Genomic DNA, 20,867 nt, shown 5'->3' on the forward strand with positions numbered 1-20,867 from the left:
CCTCCATTGCACCACCACCACCACCGCCGGCCACCTTCACCACGAATGTTGCACGCACGGCGCCGATCCCACTGGGTCGAGGCTTAGCGGCGGCCCGGACAAGGTGGGGTTCGGAGTTCATGACCCGTGGCCACAAAACCACTTTGCACCAAACCCCAAAGCTGCGTAGGTCCCATTCAGATCGTCGTCGCGAGCGGGAATTGAACTTTGCTCGCCAGGTTGGTGACACAGCGCGCCAATCGTTGCACTACCGACCCCCCCCCTCATTACACACACGCGCGCACACAAAGACAAAGGCCCCCCCGAATAGCCTTAACAGACTTTGAGAACCTTTGAAGGCCGGCACCACGCCTGGCCGCCTTTGCCTCCCTAGTAGCGGCGATGTTCATGCATCACATGGGGTCCTCGCAGTGACCACGACCCCAACACTGGCGTGGCGAGACGGGAATGTGTGATCACGTATGTTGAACTTCTTTCGCACCGTCCGTAGCTAAACCGTGCTCCTCCCCCCACCTCCCACAATGTGCACTGCCGTTGCCTGTTGAAATTCCTCACCCTGGTCTACAAATCCCTTTTTAAATCCTTTATATTAAGTTCGCTTGCTTGCTTGGGACCGTGCAAATCTTTCGGTCGTTTTTTAACCCACTTCCCGTGATCCGATCGAGCTGACATTTTGCCCACAAACTCGTTGTGCGTGACAATGCATTTTCGTGAATTTTTTTTCCAAAATTTTACACTGTTTAGGGAAAAAAAAATTAAATATGTATTTACCAATTGGTTAATGCTGGCACACAATCATCTGACCCATAGGCGGCAGCCATCTCAAGCCAGAGGACGAGAGGACTCTAGCCGCCCCGATGCCACGCATATAAAGGATTTATAGTGAAAAACTTTGTTTTTACGGGTTAATTTTTTTATCCCACCATGTATTGCCACTCTTGTATCTTTCTGCGTGCCTTCTGGCCCTCTACGTTATCATTCTTCGCTGTCTCTCTCTCTCATCCCTCCTCGTTGTGATCAATCCACGCTTTCGCTCTTTCTCTCTGCTCGCTCCCCTTCACCGAAACAAACTTCTCCCTTAACATTAAGCGATCACTCGTTTCAGCTTCGCTCACTCAAAACTCACTCATTGCTCCCTAGCTCACCCCAAGATCCCCCTCATAATCACCACCGTTCCTGCTCCCTCATCATATTCTCACTATATTATTAGCCATTAACCCCATTCATTCCTTTCATCATCATTTACATTTTCATCGAATTCACACATCACAGATTTGCTCATTGCTCGCATCAATTCCGTTCACACTCTGTAGCGTTGTTAATTATTTGTAAAGTGCCTTGATTTAAAGCGCGATGTATAAATCCCGTTGAGATGCGATGAGAATAGAGGCCAGTTGCGTCACTGGCGTCAAGTGTTGGTGACTCGCAGCAGCCGTGCATCTCTTCTCGCCAGGGTGAGGCTGTCAGGATTGTGACGTTTTTGTGACGACTTTGTGACGTTTTTGTGACAACTTTGTGACGTGTGACTTTTTTGTGATGACTTTGTGACGTGTTTATGACGACTTTGTGACGTTTTTGTGACTTTGTGACGTTTTTGTGACTTTGTGACGTTTTTGTGACGTGATTGTGACGTTATCATGACGACTTGTGACGTTTTGGTGACAACTTTGTGACGTTTTTGTGATGACTTTGTGACGTGTTTATGACGACTTTGTGACGTTTTGTGACAACTTTGTGACGTTTTTGTGACGTGATTGTGACGTTATCATGACGACTTTGTGACGTTTTTGTGACGACTTTGTGACGTTTGTGACTTGACGTTTTTTGTGATGCCTTTGTGATGTGTTTATGACTGTGTGACGTTTTTGTGACTTTGAGACGTTTTTGTGACTTGTGACGTTTTTTGTGACGACTTTGTGAAGTTTTTGTGACTTGTAACGTTTTTGTGACTTGTGACGTGTTTATGACGCCCCCCTCCCCCATGTGCGTGCAAACACAAAGATACCCCGTATAGCCTGTTGGGGCAAGTGCCATTAGCGAGCACCTGTGAAGGGGGGCACAGAACACGAGGGGGTGTGTGGCCAGCACCACGCCCGGCCACCTTTGTCTCCCTAGTGGCGATGTCTTACACACCGCATCGGGTACTCATTTAAGGTCGAGTCGACCTAGGGGAGGCCCAGGACCAATTCAGATAATCGTCACCGGTGTTGACCGTGTGCGGGGATCGAACTCGGGTGGCCGGGGGTTCGTAGCGCAGCGCGCTAACCGCTGCACCACCGCTCCCCACGTTTCTCCACACCCGATGTATGGGGCTTGGTGTGCGTGTAACATTTCACAACGGTGGCAGCAGCGGACACGCCACGCCAACGCCACCATATACGACACACAACCTACAACTCCTGAAACAAACATCGTCACAGCAAACGTTTTTGGAATGGTTAAAACCAATTTCAAATAACGAAATGGTTTGTTCAGATTGCGTGTGGGGGGGGGCAACACATAAATTGTAAGGGGACTTAGTCGAGGAGATTGGCTCTAAGCATATGCACAGCAACAGAAGATATTTTCTGAAAACTGGAATAAGGTTTAACACGTAGAAAAGACATCTGTGGATTTGCTAACGGTAGCAAAACAATGAAACTCAACACGTTTGCTAAAAGAATTAAGGCATTGATGGTCAATTTAGTTCAGGAAATTATGCCGTGTATTTTTTTTGAAGTGCTAATAAATAGGTGTTTGATGAAAACTACATTGCCAAGACAGACAAAAAAACAGTAAGTGCAGTTCATTTTTTAATAACCAATTATAAACCAATACATACATTCTGATGTGAAAGATATTTAATTCACATACAGGCTTCGTAACGTATGATTGAACTCAAGACCAAACAATATATTGTACACATACACAGCAGCAGCCTGGGCCTACTCACTTAAAACATATCAGTATTACATAACTGTCAATACATTTTTCTTTACATCACCAACTCATACAGAAAATAACGATTCATACACAACGTAAAAAATCGTATCGAAAATGCAAAAGATATATTAAACATAGTTTAAATGGTGATATTTTACATATTTTACCATGCATTTATACCGTATACGTCCATGCATAGGTCGTCGTTCTTGCCTTGCAAGCCATGTCTGTACGCGCTAATGTACAAGCCGTTCATGAATCCACTTCTGAATGAGGCCCTCATCAGAATGTGTATTTAAACTGGAGGAATCCGATGCGCTATAAAGCTTTTTTTCACAGATGTCCAGTCAGTAGGGGTTTGCAAGAACGTTACAACAACAGTACAAAGACACAACCGTCGTCTGTCCACATCCTCGCAGGTCGTGGGGCCATAAGTTGACCACGGCGGCCAGTGTGGCTTAGCGAAGGCAGCAGCCGTAAATGCTGGGAGCTTAATTCCTGTAACAATCGTGGATTTGGGCTGAACTGCCTTCCCGTCGACACCGTAAAGCTCTCGGCGGCCAACAACGCCCGTCTTGTGCAATTGTGGTTCACACACAAGTACTTTGTGGCGTTTGGAGATTTTAAAAAAAGTGACCCACATTACTCGATTGCAGTGGTTCTTCTTAACCCGGGGTGCACGCATTCCCTGGGGGTGCGAGATGCCCTTTTTCTGCGGGTGCGAGACACGGACAGATTTTTTTTAGAAGGTAAATAACACTGGTCAACACACTTTTTTCTGGCACAAGGTATTCCAACGGGTTTAAGGTCATTTTGGGGTGATGATTCCAAATCTGGCATCAGTTTTTGTCGATCACATCAGGTTTTTAAGATATCAAATATTGCATTTTCAATAAAAACTGCAGAAGAAAAATATTAAATAAATGTGGATATCTACATAAAATGATATAAACACACTATCCTAAAAATACAGCACCATATTTTAACACTAAATCAGTCACTGACTCGCAACAACTTGCAATCATAAGTGACAGAGTTAATTTCGGGTAAAATCAATGAAAATGGGGTATGCCGATAGCATAAAATGAGATGTGATAGACCAAATCTGAGATCAGATTTGGAATCAGCACCCTGAAATGAGTCTAAAACAGCTGCAAAAGTCCAGGCCAGAATTTTTTTTTTTGTTGACCAGTGTTATCGAAAACACAAATTAAGCACGGGCACGTAAGTACTACTTTGTTTTTATCAGACACCATTTATTAACATTATACATGTTTTAAGGATTAAGACTCAAAAGGGTGCAAGGCTGCAGTAAAGGTTAAGAACCACTGCTCTATTGGAATATTTACAAAGCAATGATTGCCCCCCCCCCCACAATCCCCGACTGCAAAACACTTGGTAGGACCCTCCTGAAAAAGGGTCATGAGATTCAGTGAGACTTTTCTGGGTAACCAAGTATAATAACATCATCAAATGAACACTATCCAGGATCCGGCCCTGCCTTAACAAGTGTGTGCGCACGTTTCATCATGAATGCCTAAGCATGTCCCTCTCCCGGCAACTGCAGTATTCCCTTCCTGCGTGTATGGCAACGTGTTCTGGAGACGCACGCTGTTGGGAGGGGGTCTGCTCGCCACGAGAGGGCACGGGGAGAGAGAGAATTCGTGCTGTTCTGGGTGGGAGAAGGTAGAGTCCTTGCTGCTTCACCTATTAAATGTAACGTTACCTGAACCGCAATGCCTTCATGTAGGTGAAATGGACGTCGTTAATTTGACTCCGCCAACTAAACGATTGAGGCGATGTCATACGGATGATGCACAGGTGCATTGGCTAAATTGCCTTTTTTCTTCTTCCGATTTCTCCCAGCTATTACCGATTCCACGGGGACAACAGATGCCGAGGCTAAATTTACCGGGTGCATGTTTTCAAGCTTCGCCGAGACGGGCGTATAAAGCAATGGGGTTGATTATTAATTAAAGGGAGTGCATTACCTCCTGCACTTGCACCATAACGACATCTGGTAAGGGGGGCTCTCAATTGACACCTGTTATGGTGACGTCAGCTGCGATACCTGGGCCAGCACCGACCGCATGCCGACGAGCCAACATTTTTTTTTTTGGTGAACGCACTTGGCCAACGTTTCACCATTAAATCGCCCAACGCCGGCCCATGTCAGCATGTCAACTGCAAGCCAGCCATAACACTCTAATACATAATTGCCACACAGAGTACTGCTGTATTGCAATATGTCCATTACTTAAGTTGCACGTGGAAAATGTTGTGTAAATTAGTTGACCGTCCGTCGACTGTGGGCACACGTTATCTAATGCCTATTAGTAACAAAAAAAATATAAAAACCTACTTTGTATATCATTTAATTGTGCCAATGTAGTCATTGCTGAATTTGTTTGTTTTCAAGTGTGGCGTCCTAGAGGAAGATGACTGTAACGACGACCGACATTGGAGTGGAAGCCAACGGAGGGACGGTGCAGAGATGCAGCGATGAAATCAGCCCCATTTACAAGAGCAGGATGGATCGCTACATTGCCCGACCATGAGAGGTGGCAACAGCTTGGGGCAGGCTTCCATCCACCAGTGCATTGACCGTGGCTGCTGCGGCTCATGCATTTAGGGCAATGTCGCGGAGTTGTTTGTAAGAGTGCGTGCGTGTTTATGAAGAGTGGAAGGCAGGCAGCGGTGGCAATAAATCAACTTCTTCGCCTGGTATACAGGAGATCGTGGGTTCGATCCCGATCTTGACGCCTGCTGCTGGATAATTGGAGTTTGCATGTTCTGCCTCGTGGTCGCGTGGATTTTTCTCCGAGTCCTCCGGGTTTTCCCGTCCACATTTAGAAACAGGCGTTTAGAGTAATTTGGCCGATGTAAATGTCCACATTATAATGGGCCGCTTCGTTGAGCTATCATTTGTGATAGCCACGTCGCTTCTGAAAAAGAGCTACATAGCTCAGTAGGGCCTTACCTGGTAAAATAACAACAAAAGTTGTTTATAGTTTGCCTTGCAAAAGAGGGGCAGAGTAACCCGAGATATCCTGTAGGGGGAAAAAAACCAACAATTTGCATTAACGCAGATCTGTACCCACGCGCAAAAAACAAGACGGAGGTTCCGTTGCGTTTGGACACAAACACGCACGCAAGCGCGAATATCGCGTTGCACAACATTTCAAGGATACAAAACAAAATACAATAGTTCAAAATTGCCTCGCGCATTGAAGACGAGTTGTATTTTTTTTGTAACCGTAGCCCAGTTTGAAAGATTCGCAGAAGCAAGTTAGTGTTTTGTCAACGCACGCATGGAATTTCTCAAAAAGTGAGAGGGAATGTGCCTTTACGTGCGCAAACTTAAAACTGGTGACGCAATGTATTTTTTGTTCTTATTAATCCTACTGCAAATCCGAAAGTTGTGTTCTGTGGTTAAAACTGCTCCATCCCATAAACCAATCTGCGATAACGCAATCAAATACCAAATAGTTCAAAACCACAATTGTTTTCTCCAAAACAAGTAAAAAAAGCCAGGTTTACAATTCTAAAAACACACTTTGTCGAAAAGGTGATGATTTTATGAAGTAAATAAACACCAACATATAAATCTCTAAAGCTTATTTCTTTCATGCGCAAAATTAACTTTGAAAATATTTTGTGGCACTTTCAAAACCGTGCTTTAAAGTGCTAACTTATTTGTATATTTTATACCTGAAATCACCTCAAAGTCTCGAGCACATTTTAAATACAATTAAGTGAATAGAGGCTTTTCCCAAACTTAAGCTGCCGTATATTAAAGGCTTTAACATGCTTTTAGGAATTTATTTCAGTGCTGCAGTCGTGGATAACGCTGAATAGCAATGTTTAAAAGTATTGACCAACATCTAATGAAATACACAGTGATTAAAAAAAAGTTAAGTTACATTTTTGCATGATGTGCAGACATTGGAAGCGTTGTCAGTGTTTGTACGTTATTTTATAATTTCTCTCTCTGAATTTTTACAATGTATTATTTTGCTTGCTTTATTTCAACACGTGGAAAGTCAATGAGTCACATTTAATGAGTCGCAATTTTACAAGCATTCCTGCCATTGAAACGGCAAAGCGTTTATCACTGAATAACATGTTTAGAGCCCCCAATATTTAATATTTATTTTTTAATGTTGGCAGAGTTGGTGGTCCTTGCGCTGACAAGGACACACATTGGGGTCGACAGCCAGTCCTGCCCTACCCGACAAACATGTCGAATGAGGCTGTCCTCTGATTATTCTTTTCAGTCTGAGTTAACCTCACCACGTGTACACGTACAGCTTTTTGTCATTCCACTGCTACCACGTCTTGCTGGCCAGTTGGGTTTATTTGACCCAATTTCACCATGCTGACCAGTGAAAGTTAAGGGCAGGTAGCATATTCTTAGGTTTTTTCGGTAAAGTCACGTAGGTAAAAAATAAAAATTAATAAAAGTAAAATAAAAATAAAAATCACGACGTTTCGGAGGCAACACAAGCTTCCGTCTTCAGGTGGAACCGTCACAGCACGATAGCTGTATCAGGTAGCATGGCTGTGGGAGTGCACAAAGAACAGTACAATAGTGGATGTGGCTGCACTGCCCTCTGTGTAGTGTACCCCACCAGCTGCCCATGACAACCCGTGGTGCATGTTGGTCACCCATCCAAACCGCTGACCAGGTTTCAAGCCTGCTTAGCTTCCAAGATCTTGATGAGATCGGGTGCATTCTGGAGCGGTCAAATGAATGTGTTGAACGTGGTTCTCACCTCAGAAAGCTAGAAGTGAACCGAGAATGATTTCGACCGCAACACATGACACTGAACATGCTCCGTCTACAGCAATGCATCTGATGCACTCTTTCGAACCAAAAAAATGATATATCTTCGGTTAACCTGTAAAAAAATTAACCCGTAAAAACAAAGTTTTTCACTATAAATCCTTTATATGCGTGGCGGCTAGAGTCCTCTCGTCCTCTGGCTTGAGATGGCTGCCACCTATGGGTCAGATGATTGCCTGCCACCATTAAGCAATTGGTAATTAAATATAAAAAAAAAATCCCTAAAAAGTGTAAAATTTAGGATTTTTTTTCACGAAAATAAATTGTCACGCACAACGAGTCTGTGTGCAAAATGTCAGCTCGATTGGATCACGGGAAGTGGGTTAAAAAACGACTGAAAGATTTGCACGGTAGTAAGCGCGCAAGCAAGCAAGTGAACTTAATATAAAGGATTTAAAACTAAAGAGGTTTTCATGAAAGCACCGGCACAGTAACAGTTTGTGGGCCCGCGCGAGAGTGTGCCCCCCTGAACAGGGCATGCGTGAACTGTACCGAGCTTTTTATATTTTTTTATTCCGCAACCCACCCCCCCTCCCTCCCCTCCAATTGTGCTCCTGACATCCGTTAGAGAGCGAGGCCCCTTCCATCACCGGAAACAGCCGGGCCGACTTCAGAGGCGCGCACGGCTCGGCAGGGAACAACTCCGGCATCAGATACCGCTGGGCTTCGCCCGGGCCTCGATTCAATAGGTTTATCTTCGTCACCCCTGGTAGGCGAACGCCGACTGCGCGGAAGATTGTGTGTTTCAACTGTGTTCGGGGATGTCGTTTTTTTTCCTGTCTTTATACCCTCAGAACATAGCTAAAACCGAATGAAGTGTAAATGCCAATTTAGGCCACGTTTTGTGCCACTGTTGGGGGATTGGTTCTGAGACTTTCAAATTTGATGCGTATGAGATCTACTTTGTGTAACCTTGGATGATTACCCAAGGGCTTAGTCATAGGATATCAAAATTGTTGGTTCGAAACCTTAAGACCGTCACACTTGGCCCCTCAAGAGCATTCTGTCACTTTTCGCAAATTCTAAAGATCCCGTGGGAGGTGGACAACGGTTGAGACGGGAACAATCTTCTCCTTACAACTGCCAGTCTAAAAGTAACTAACGTAGGTGGGACGTTAACTGGAATGGTGAGGCAACGTGCGATTATTCATCAGTGCTAGATTGTCATGACGATGAGGTACCCTGACTATGTTTAACATCCAAACGTTGCTGTTTGGTGGTAAAATGCTCCGATGAAGCCGCAGCAATCGCACTTCATTGCCGATTCATTCGATATCAAGCAGCACCTTCTGCACTGTGTGTGCATGTACGTATGTTGAACCGCTGTAGCACCGTACGTATCCAATCGCGCTAATCGGAGGCGGTGCATGTTTACAAATCAGTGAGGGCGAGCAGTACCTAATGCCCCCATCTGTGTTTGAATGGAGAACATTTATAATAATAATTTAAGTGGTGGGTTGCGAGGACTGGTATTTGGAAAAAAAAAAATCTGAAATTTTCCCTGTACGTGTTTCTAAAGAATAAAAAAAATGTGAGGTAAAGTATTTTTTGCCTCTTTAAGCCATAACCATTGGCACTCGGGTCCCGTATCACATCTAGAACAAACGAACGCGCACTCACGACTTACGCTACTCGATGTCTGCAAAATCAACTTAGAGGAGATTTGCCGATCATCGGCTTGCTACAGTCAGTATGGCTGGTGTGAAAAGGGCCTCTAGAACCATGCCATCGGGAGGTCGAACGTTGACCAGTCACGGTCGATAACCAGGCCCTAAGCCGGATCCAAAAATGAGTGATTGAAAGCCAACGTATTTCACCTAAATCCATTACTGCCTGGGGTAGCGCTATAGATTAGTGGTTCTCAAACGCAAGTCCTCGGGCAATATCGCTCATGACCACCCAGAATTGTTGATAAATCATCTATATCCACACGTAGGTTGTATAACGGCGTGGGCATTACACCAGCTTTGACAAATGTGCAAAAGCTGGACTGCGTTCGCAGGAAATTGTAGGAATTATGGTTCCCAGGAAGCAAAATGAGTGCATGGAAGTCCCTGATCGTCGTGAGTCAAATGTTGCCAATATCAACGTGATGTTCAGCTTCTGGACCCAATGAGAGGCATTTAACCCTTTCCGATGACGTACAGTTGCATCATCGGAAAAGGCACTGGCAGAGCCAATGGGGGGGGGGGGGGGGTGGCACATGCCCCCCCAATGATCCGATCGAAATGCCTAATTTAGATCGGATCATTGGGGTTTATTAGTAATAAATTGGCATTTTGCGACCCCCACTGCCACTGTGTGGCATATTATTACGTGCCAGGGACTCTATGAGATGATAGGATAATAGTCTGAGTCCATAATTGGCAATAAGTAACGGCAAAGCGGTTATAAGTGACTAAGAATTGTGCGCAGTTGCGTATACAGTACACGTTTTCTCTGAAGGCATTCACCTTCAGCGAGTGCGATGCCGATCACACAACGCGGTTCGAATTCGACCCTCTATCGACGTCTGCGCCATCGCCGCACACGCGTCGAATGAAAAGCAAGGGACAAGTCCTTACGTACTAACAACTCCTCTATCATTTTTCATTGCTGGAGGGGTTGCACACACTACCTGAAAATCCCGGCTCCGCCATTGGGAAACGGGGTAAAAGGCCATAAGGTTGTGTCGCTACAGTTTTCTACGGTGAGTACAATGTCTTTAGAAACGGTGGCGCAATGTCTCGCTAAATCAAATTAACGCTGAAGTACTCGTGCGTTCCGAGATTCAGCGGTGAACGGGGGCACCTACCCCGCAAGTTGAATACGTCTCGGAACGGAAAAAGGGGTTAAGTCACGCAAAATCTTGCAGGTATGATCATTGTAATCAGGATAAACTACTCAACGCCTCTTCACTCTGATTCCTGCAACGCCCACCCTCCTCTTCAATGCCAGAGCCCCCTGTAGGCCCCATGCCAAATGTCTCCACGCAGATGGGAAGAGGTTACACGTGATATCTCCCGCCGCCGATGTCAGCGGTGGCCAGGGAATTGAACACAGGTTTGCTGGGTTCACAGCACGATGCATGAGCAACTGCACCATAATTGTACCCCTGTCAGAATCGAGCAAAAGCACTGCTAACTATGACATCACTGCTAGACTATGACATCACAGATGACATCACTGCTAGACTATGACATCACCGCCAGACTATGACATCACTGATGACATCACTGCTAGACTATGACATCACTGCTAGCCTATGACATCACCGCTAGACTATGACATCACCGCTAAACTATGACATCACCGCTAGACTATGACATCACCGCTAGACTGTGACATCACCGCTATACTGTGACATCACCCCTAGACTATGACATCACTGCTAAACTACGACATCACTGCTAGACTATGACATCACCGCTAGACTATGACATCACTGATGATATCACTGCTAGACTATGACATCACTGCTAGACTATGACATCACTGCTAGACTGTGACATCACTGCTAGACTATGACATCACTGATGACTATGACATCACCGCTAGACTATGACATCACTGATGACATCACTGCTAGACTGTGACATCACTGCTAGACTCTGACATCACTGATGACTATGACATCACTGCTAGACTATGACATCACCGCTAGACTATGACATCACTGATGACATCACTGCTAGACTATGACATCACTGATGACATCACTGCTAGACTATGACATCACCGCCAGACTATGACATCACTGATGACATCACTGCTAGACTATGACATCACTGCTAGCCTATGACATCACCGCTAGACTATGACATCACCGCTAGACTATGACATCACCGCTAGACTATGACATCACCGCTAGACTATGACATCACCGCTATACTGTGACATCACCCCTAGACTATGACATCACTGCTAAACTACGACATCACTGCTAGACTATGACATCACTGCTAGACTATGACATCACTGATGATATCACTGCTAGACTATGACATCACTGCTAGACTATGACATCACTGCTAGACTATGACATCACTGCTAGACTATGACATCACTACTAGACTATGACATCACTGCTAGACTATGACATCACTGCTAGACTATGACATCACTACTAGACTATGACATCACTGCTAGACTATGACATCACTGCTAGACTATGACATCACTGCTAGACTATGACATCACTGCTAGACTATGACATCACTGCTAGACTATGACATCACTACTAGACTATGACATCGCTGCTAGACTATGACATCACTGATGACAATGACATCACCGCTAGACTATGACATCACTGCTAGACTATAACACCGCTAGACTATGACGTCACCGCTAGACTATGACATCACTGCTAGACTATGACATCACTGATGACATCACCGCTAGACTACATCACTGCTAGACTATGACATCACTGCTAGACTATGACATCACCGCTAGACTATAACATCACCGCCAGACTATGACAACACCGCTAGACTATGACGTCACCGCTAGACTATGACATCACTGCTAGACTATGACATCACCGCTAGACTATGACATCACTGCTAGACTATGACATCACTGACAGCAGCACACCAAAGCCCAATCTTGTTAATCATGCTATTGGGTCTAACCGCACATAGCGTGTCGTGTTTCCAGGATCCAGACTGCACACGTTTACCAATCAGGAAGTAACAAATGCACGCCAAACGCAAGGCTATTCAGTCATCGCTCTTCATGGTGATCATGCCATTACGGGTACGTTAATTTGAATACAAGGCTACAATTGAGAGCCACTGGTATATTCAATATTTGTAAAGGATTAGTTCAGAGGTTTTCTTTTACCAGTGCAGAGGAAATATATCCTTAGCCAAATTCAAGATCAATCTAAACACTATTATAGCCATCTCCAGTTACACAGAAATTGTCTTAAACAGCCCCAGCTACATTACCCTTTCAAAGTAGATACGTGACGCTTTAAATACATCTTACCTGAAAATAATATGGCAGTAGCAGACTTTCCACAATGGGGATTCGAAAGAAAATGATACACAATAAAGTATAATATGGATTTTAAGTTTGAAGATATCTGCAAGATTCCGTTGAAACATGTGGAAACTCCCACGGGATTTTCTTTTGCAAGAACATTAAAAAATCCAGATCACCAACGGTGCATTAAGAACCATGGGAAACAATGCAAAGATATATAAAATCCAAAGCAATATAGCAACTAATAATGTGGATTATACACTTGGGGTACATTAAAGTTTATGTACTCTGTGGGTGGACAAAGTCTCTACCCCTTGGCTTATCCCAACTCCTCGTTTGACACACGGTTCTAAGACAGCCGCGTATTGGAAACACGTCATAAGTCATCCATCAAACGACAAATGTGATAACGTTACATGTACACATTCGCTACAAGCAGCACACATCCCTGCGTTGCTACGGAGGCGGGGTGGGGGTCTCCCTGGGTCGAACTGCCAAAAGTAAGTTTGGCATTGTACTTATTGATATGTAATCGTTACATTTATTGTTAAACTTGGAAGAGAACTGGGCATGTGATGGGAAACAAACGGCACATCTTGCGACATTTAAGTGGCTTAAAATGAACATCCGTTAATAGCGGGCAAAATATGCCGAAGATGTATGTTTTTACATTGAGGACATTGGTACAGTGCTGCTCATTACTTACACTGTTTCCACTGTTGTACCAGGCAGGTGAGATATTGGCACTCGAAATGTATTGCTAGAGAAGGATACTGCATCGAAGCTGGACCCAAAGAGTGAAAAAGGTCTCAAATACAAAGAGACCTGATGATGCAGGCAGTAATGAGAAGGAAACTGTTACTATTTGCGCACATATGTAGGATGGACAACAACAGGAGAATTGACAGTGTGTTGTTCGGAAAAATGGGAAGAATTGGAAAGAGAGTTAAGACCTCACAGAGGATGTGCTTGACGACGACGTCATGAGAGATCGCTGCCAGACATATGTGGCCCACGACTTGAGCATATTGGCACTACAAGACAGAGGAAAGTGGAAAGAAATGACGAAATGTGCAGTGGAGACCTACGGGGGCTATCTGCTGGCAAATGGTGCAAGCAATCCCCCCACCACCACCCATTGTTTTGGAGTAAAGCAACAGAAGGAGTTTATTGCTTCTATGCAGTTTGTTCCCAACCCAGATTGAAGTGCGCTCCGTTTCGTTTACCAGAAACCTCTCATCAAGCATTGATTCACAACAACAACCACCATTCTCCACTAAGTGGCGGTAACGTCACCACAGCGCTTGTGCCAGGCTATGTGCACGTTAAGGCCACGTGAAGTGTTGAACGCCCATTGGCAGGAAGTCACGGGGCAGACCCAGGTGCCATGGGTTGCCTGATTGAGATGACTGGCCGATGCACAACCTGTGCCCCCCTACTGCAGTGGTCTACCTGCTGATCGACTTGCCTACAGAGTTGCCTGCAGGAAAACTAACAAACTCATCCTTGTCTCACGTGCCTCCTACATTGAAGAACGCATCAAAATAGCAACCGGAAAACCACGCATTCTACACCCTGGTGTGCACCATGGTCCCTCACCTTAGCGATCCCCTGGCCTCACTGAACTTGCCACCTGATCACCATCGCAAACTCTTGCACGTCTACCCACACATGGCACCATTGTACCCCGCTCAAGTTACCTGAAATTGTAAGCACTCACCCAGACACCTTTCTAACTACGCTAAAGCCGGTGACTACAAAAGACGTTTTTTCTCTTTAATTGAATCACTTCAATTGAAGTCATCTCCACTCGACGTGCTCCCAGGTTCCTTGTTCAAGCAATGTGCTCCGGAACTCGCCATCATGATCAGGAACATCGCAAATGCCTCATTCTCCATGAGGTGTTTTCCGTCCAACCTAAAATCTGGCCTGGTTTCTCTCTTGTTAAAGAAACCAAGTCTCGACCCGGATGACCCATCTAGTTATCGTCCCATCACTAATCTCTCGAACCTCTAGCCCTCGCCCAGCTAAAACCACACATCACCTCCTCCGCAAACTACTGCTGCTTCCAGTCAGCTTACCGTCAAAACTACTCCACAGAAACAGCACTCACTGGAGTGCTCGATGACATTTTAATGATCATTCATTCCGGCTCCATTGTTGCACTTGTAAGTCTGGACATTTAGTCAGCCTTCGACACCATCAACCACTCGCTCCTTACTTCCCTCCTGAAATCTGACTTCGGTATATGTGGCTCAGCACTCAAGTGGATAGTTTCATACCTTTCTGACCGGCAATCTTCAGTCAGGGTGGGCACGTCCACATCGCCTGAAACAACAGCATTATGCGGGGTTCCCCAGAGCTCCGTCCTAGGTCCCTTCCTCTTCACAGCCTACACTTCCCCCATCGGCCGGCTCATCGCAAACGTCGGTGTTAAGCACCACTCATACGCGGATGATACTATTCTATTCACCGCCATCGATTCTAGCAATGCATCTGGATTCGAGAGGCTCTCGGAATGTACCACCGCCTTGCAACAGTGGTTCACTGCACACAACCTAGCCCTTAATCCGAAAAATTCAGTGGCCATCATGTTAGGTACCAAGCAACGTCTCAACTCATCAGCACTCCCAACACACACACACATCTTCGGTCACAGCATCAGGTTCACCGATCACTTCAGCTACCTCGGTGTCATGCTAGATTCAACTTTATCCTTCGACCGTCAAACCAACCATATCATCAGTTCATGTAACTTTCACCTGAAGGCTCTCAGACACATACGTCCTCTCATCTCTACTGAAATTGCCAACACATTGGCATGTTGCATAGTTGGGTCTCACCTCGACTGTTGCAACTCCGTACTAGTCCGGACCTCCACTGGCAACCTAAAAAAACTGCAAAGACTATAAAACAACCTGGCACGCGTCGTCATTGCCCACACTCATCCCCGTCTCGACTCAATCGACTGACTCCGTGCCCTCAACTGGCCACCCATCACCAGTAGGGTTACATACAAGATCGCCTGCCTCTGCCACCGCGCCTTCACATCTGCCTGCCCGCCGTACCTCTCTTCACTATTGACAACTTGCAGCTCAGCACACGGCAGATGCCTGCGCAGCGCGACTCACGACCTCCTCTTGATACCAAGATCCAGGATGGTCACGTCTATGCGCCGCTTCTCGGTGGCAGCCCCAACAGTCTGGAACGATATCCCTCTGCACATTCGCAGCATCACCTCAATCGCCTCCTTCGAGAGACACTTAAAAACTTACCTCTATAACCTCGCTTTGAATGACTCTGAGCTTGGCTCCGCGCCTCTGATTTGCGGCCGTTACGTCCGCAAATTTGCGCGCGTTATAAATTGCATTATTATTACTGTCAACTTACTGTGCTTTAGCCACCTGGCACTCCGCTCGTTGTTGTGAGCATCGCTCCTCTGTCCTCCATTGTTGCTGGAGGGTAAATGCCTCTAACTGCCCAGTAGCATCCTTCACAAGCCTCTGATTCACACACACGCACGTGGTCGGGGGTGTGTTGCAATATTTGCTTTAAGACGCGCATGCGCGCACACACACAAAAACACCCCGTCGGCAAAGATCTCCACCCTAACAATGGCTTGTGCCGCAGTCTTTGCAATGACGTAATTGAGACACGTAAAGAAAATACGTAATTTGCCTAATTTGCTCATTTGAAATACAATAGAGAGAGAGTTTATAATGAGCCACTGCTCAAGTGCTGTTTGAAAGGGGTGCAGAGCAGACAAGTAGGCGGGGAATTTGGGCCGACCTAAAAAACCGCGTGCCCTACTTACACTGCTCACAGCAATCTTGAACCCAATGATGGTCTATTTTAATTGGCACATAATGAGTAGACATCCTTCCAAGATAATGCCCTCATGAGAATTCACTGGGGGGGGAGGGGGTTTGATTTGACCGTGGGGGGCAGGCTAATCTGGCCACTCCACCTGCACCAATGGCCAACGCAAGTTCGCCAAAACCCGTTGTGTGGTCTTGAACGAGACGACAGAATGAAACCGATAGATGTTAACATCCTCTCCAAGGGAAGAGGGTTTTTTTCGTTGCATAAAAATAAACAAGTACTTGGTTAAATAATGTAGTTGTGTGCACATTGTACGGTTTTAACACAAATGATATGCATAATGCTCTCAATGGGACTGACCTTATTAAATTGCTCACAAATTTGGTCTCGAAGGGAGAGACATGCTGGAGAGATGAGAGGGGAGTGGTGTTTAAAGATGACGTTCATTGGAAATTATGTCCGAATTGATACTTTCCACATGACCAGCCATAGCAATATGAAGGCATTGCAAGCCTTGCTAAATATTTTAATCCACGTTAGGGTAGTATGCGCTAGTTATGTAACACAAAGTCATAACGTGCCTTAAATAAAGAAATTCACAACTTGAACATATGGCATATTACTTAACGTTGCGAAAACATTTCAGGAATAATTTTCGTGCACAAAAATTAAACGTGCAACCACAAAAATTGTAAAAATAATTTTACGTTTCCGTATTGTAAACGACGATCAAAGGACTTTGTACGAAGTATTGTTTGCGCGGAAACAAATGAACGTTACTTTCCTTTTAACTCATCCCTCTACACAGTTTCACTTTCGGCAACTACCGCAGAAGCAAAAACGGTTGATGTATGTGCCTTACATCTTATGTAATGTGTGCTCCAGTTGCAAAAAAAAACCCTAGGGAAAAAACCAAGTTGAAATAATTTACCCACAATACATCCACATTCTGTGTCTACGAGTATAAATATACAGGGAACAGCAGCAGGAGAAGCTAGGCAAGCTTAGAGCAAAAATTATACTTGCGACATTTTAAAACACACACGTTCAAAAAATTATCTGCAGCACGGCATTTAAAAAAATGAACCTTATTAAATAATACCCGTGACAAAAACCCTTCTTATTAACCCCTGAGCCCAATAACCTATAGGCATTTAAATACGAATATTCCTATTGAAAAAGATCAGTACTTTCCAAATGTATATATATGCATGCTACAGCCATTTAAGCTTTCCCAGGACACAATACAAGAATGCATGCCAATACTACGGCCATTTTATGAATTTCATATTTGTCTTAAAGCGTTGCTGATTTAGATCAACAATGCCATGCTTCATTTTCTACTTGCAAAATTAAATGTTCACAAGTTTGCAAAGTGTCCAATTGTGGAAGAATTGATATTGCCAAGGAAAGTTCGGATCCAACCGGTACATTCAAACACACACGCAAGATATAATACAGGTGACAGCAGGTCAACTAATACAATTTAAACATCGTAAATTGTTATATTATGAATGAACTGAATGTAACAAAAACTTTTGTTTATACATGTGTAAATCATATATAGGATGCTGGATTATTTCTGTGTTGGTATATCCAGAGTTTTTTTTCCACATGTTTACTTATACTCTCTGTATTAATAAACCATGACTGGGAGAGTTACATTTTAATTCTATTAAAATGGTAAAACAACTTTCTCAAAACAGAAAAGACTCGAAGCCCGAGCTGATAAGCTTTCCTCTAGGGGGTTACTTTACGTTATAATTTATCCGCGTGGAATTTTTTTTGCATTTTTATTTTATAAAATAATTTGGCTTTTCTTTTTCGTAACAAAAATATTTGCACAAATACCAACACACCACATTTACAATGCGTTCCGTTAGCTATTGTGTACATCAGAACATAAACGCGTTTAAAAGTTTATCAGTATTCGGCCAACTGGTTTGGAATTATAATTTGGCCATTCCCTTCAAAGAGATGTCAACTTCTCAACAGCACATACATTTGATTTAGTTACGCTTTTTTGTTCAATGTTTGTATATTTAACTTATTTTGTACCGTACGTAGCCAACCGTGCTAATCGGAGGTGCAGGGGAAGGACAACGAACTTAAACCACAACACCAGTGCTAAAAGAAATGTATAAAAGGCTTGTTTTTTTTGTTAACTCTGTTCATCATCGAAGGGTGAAACACGAGCGTCCTTGTCCGTTCTCAATCATCGGAGCTCATATTCTTGAGTGACCATGCATCAGTCAATAGTTGACAAGCCGCCCGACTGTACCGAATTCCCAGGCCAGCGACTGATCACTACAGACACATTTTTCGATAAACTGCAAAAGACACGCGCGCGCACGCAACAGACGTGGGCACAACGGCGGAGCATCGGACATTTAATCTGGACCTGCAAATCGCGATTGGAAACGTCGTGTAACTGGACCATCGCTTTACGTCGGAGGATTCGGAATCCCTGCGTTGAGCGCCCGGGGGTTATAAGTGGCTGTTTGGCTTTCCTTGAATAACCCCCGTCACCGTCATAACAACAAACAAAAAAAAGGCCTTATAACACAAAAGAGAAAACCAAACTGCTATCGAAAATACACGTGTTCAGTTTAACACCAGAAACAGGAACCAACTGATAAAACTGCGCACTGTTAACTGAATATTAAAACCTGTCCAAACATGTTCTCTTTAAACGTATTTTAATTTCCATGTATATTTACGCAAGGCATTGGCGGACTTCGTAAAATCTTAGTGGTCAAGCGAGGACCTCTCGTGCCTCGAGTTTTAGTTTCCACGCAGCTCGTTATATTGGAAACATTCAGTTTTATACCCCCCCCCCCCCCTTTGGCTGGGAGACGGTGATTTCCAACCCAACAAATTTCATCGCTGAGAAAATAAAAGATCCGAATGGAAACCGCCGGTCTGTGCACCTGCTGCTACTGCTGCTGCGGCGCGTTCGAATCGTAACAGGCAGGCAAACCGCTCGCTTCCAACTCGGCCGCCTCCTCTCACGGAAATACATTCGTCGCATCGTTTTCGAGCGAAATGTCAACGCATTAATAGACAACGCCGTCACGTCCTCACTATATTTTCCATCCCAAATATAATAAAGGGTCCCCGCCTTTTAAGTCTCTTAAATAAAAAAAAAACACGCGCATTAACGTGCGTTCAAACAGGTTACCCTCTTTTAACTCGTGTTTCCTTTGAAAGGGGCAAGGTTGCCTGACATGCTACAAACCAGCTTCAATGGAGACCACCCCTTTGTTCCTGCAGTCCCATGCTAAGTCTCGGTGTGACCGCTGCTGCTTCCCGTGCCGAAAGACAGCAGCATCCCTCCCCTTGCGTGCACGGACACCGCCCCCAAATCTATCGCTCGTAATTCAACTACATTGAAGCCGAAGGAAATTTAGATGTAATAAGACACTTAAGATCATTAGAGTTTCCGAGTTTACAATTAATTTTTTTTAACTTTTACGGTCACACGCGTAAGAATTTTTTTTTTTTTTTTACAAGGCCCTGCACAGTGTTTTGTAATACACATCTCTCTGGGCTTTTATCAACAAAACGCAACGAGGCAGAATAAAGTGCCGATGCTCTGCCCGTACGTCAATCCGCACACGCTGCTTCAAGAACATTGCACCACGGCTCACGATGGACAGCTAAGGCGAAGACGGCGTTTCCTCCTTCGATCTCAGATTTGCCATTCTGCACGGTTCCCAAGAGCCTAACCAGTGACAGGGCAACCAACTCACAAGTTAGGGTCTCAGGGATCGCGCAAAAGGCTCGATCGCTCCGTGCCTGCGTCGTCGCCACTGGGTTTCGCCCTCCACGTCTCGTGTGTCCTTTGCGTTCGGTACCGGGATATTTGATGAAAGGTCCCGCCGAGCTGAGAGGGGAGGGCGCCGGTGATGATGGCCGTGTCACAGCCGGTCACCCCCGAGGAAGGGAGGAAAGGAAGGCTGAGGTGGCACAAAGAGGCACTGCTCCCGTGCCATGTGCCACCCGACCCACCGTGCGCCTTCGCTGGGACGTATTTCGCATTCTCCGTGTAAGCCCTACACAAACCACATCAATCAATGAGGAACTAGGCCCCTTTAATGGAGAGAAAAAGATATCGGCATTAAGAGAGAGATATTAAAGGGAATAAATGAAATAATATGAATTACTTCCAGGATCTGCAACGTGCTCGCAGTAACGCAGACAGATTTGTAATTTATTTCTCGACAACATTTTTAAATAAGGCGTACTGTGATCAAACAGGGGGGGGGGGATTAGGCGGTGCCAATACATTCAGAGAGTCCAAATA

The 20,867-nt window shown here is 44.8% G+C and overlaps 1 long non-coding RNA gene across 1 annotated transcript; it reads right to left on the reverse strand.

Annotated features, from left to right (window-relative positions):
• Nucleotides 1-2,779: 2,779 nt before the first annotated feature.
• Nucleotides 2,780-20,546, reverse strand: LOC144942967 (uncharacterized). The gene is made up of 2 exons (XR_013639432.1): nt 20,419-20,546; nt 2,780-5,972 (listed from the first exon to the last, which is right to left on the reverse strand). It is a non-coding gene; the product is annotated as an uncharacterized LOC144942967 (long non-coding RNA).
• Between the last annotated feature and the right edge of the window lie 321 nt (nt 20,547-20,867).

The sequence above is a fragment of the Lampetra fluviatilis genome, chromosome 29 (genome assembly GCF_964198595.1).
Source record: "Lampetra fluviatilis chromosome 29, kcLamFluv1.1, whole genome shotgun sequence".
Classification (NCBI taxonomy): domain Eukaryota; kingdom Metazoa; phylum Chordata; class Hyperoartia; order Petromyzontiformes; family Petromyzontidae; genus Lampetra; species Lampetra fluviatilis.